The sequence below is a fragment of the Acanthamoeba castellanii genome (genome assembly GCF_000313135.1).
Source record: "Acanthamoeba castellanii str. Neff unplaced genomic scaffold scf7180000084777, whole genome shotgun sequence".
Taxonomy (NCBI): Eukaryota; Discosea; order Longamoebia; family Acanthamoebidae; genus Acanthamoeba; species Acanthamoeba castellanii.
This window is the reverse complement of record NW_004457712.1, coordinates 1026413-1027676: the sequence shown is the minus strand read 5'-3', so window position 1 is coordinate 1027676 and position 1264 is coordinate 1026413. Positions and strand designations below refer to the sequence as shown.

At 48.7% G+C, this 1264-nt stretch overlaps 1 pseudogene; it reads right to left on the bottom strand.

The window, feature by feature from the left end:
• Positions 1–1203: 1203 nt before the first annotated feature.
• ACA1_294270 overlaps positions 1204–1264 on the bottom strand; it is a 1203-nt pseudogene continuing 1142 nt past the window's right edge.

The following is a 1264-nucleotide window of genomic DNA, read 5'->3' as shown; positions in this document are numbered from 1 at the left end:
TGCGTCCCCTGTGGTCATTTTACTCATTTTTTACACGTTTTTTTACTCCTTTAACTCATTATTTACTCGTTTTACTCGTCTTTTACGCGTTTTTTACTCATTCCACGCAGGTTTTACTCATTCCACACAGTTTTTACTCAGAGATGGCTTGTTTTCATGGACATTGTGATCTCCCATGGACATCGCGACCTCCCGCGGACATTGTGATCATCCATGGATAATCGTGACCTCCCCATGGTGAAGAGTAGGCGGTCGCGATTATCTGCGGACATTGCGATTATCCGCGGACATCGCGATTATCCGCGGACATCGTGATTATCCGCGGACATCGTGATCTCCTGCGGACATTGCAATTATCCGTGGACATCGTGGCCAGCGACTCATCCCCCTCGTTTCCCACGTTCTCTACTTGTGTCACGCGTTTGCTACTTGTTTCACACGTTTGCTAGGAGATGACTCTCCAGCTGCGATGATCGCAGGTAGTCGCGACCTCCACGGAGGTCCACGATGATCGTGGTGATCGCAAAAGTCGCGGGTAGTCGCGATGGTCGAGGACCAGTGCAGAGGAGATGGTTTTATTTATATTGGCACCATTAAAACCCCTGGACAAACGCGATTATAGCGATAATCGCGATAATCGCGACTATCGTGGAGTCCACAATGATCGTGGGTAGTTGTAATCTCTGTGGAGGTCCACGATGGTTGTGAAACAGAGTCATCTCCCTACTTGTTTCACATGTTCTCTACTCATTTCACACATTCTCCACTCGTTTCACAAGTGGCCCACACATTCAACAAGTGGGCAGGTCGTTAAATGAGTTTAATCAGTGTTTTACTAGTTAAACTAGTTAAATGCGTTTAACGAGTGTTACACGTTTTCGTTGCATCCCCTAAGGGGATGGCTTGTTTTCGTGGACATCGCGACCTCCTGTGGACATTGTGATTATCCGTGGACATTGTGGCCAGTGACTCATCCCCTAACGAGTGTTACGCGTCATCTCCTCATGATAATCGCGGAAACCACTCATCTCCTATCGCCTGTACATGGCCCAACACATGTGAAACAGCATGAAAAGGAGATGAGTTGCCGCCCAAATAGTGGCCCCAATCCCCGCGGATGTCGTGGACATCACAACTTCCATGGATGTCGCGGTTGGCGACTCATCTCCTTAGGGGATGCAACGAAAACGTGTAAAACTAGTGTTACGAGTGGGGATGGCTTGTTTTCGTGGACATCGCAATCTCCCGCGGACATCGCGACCTC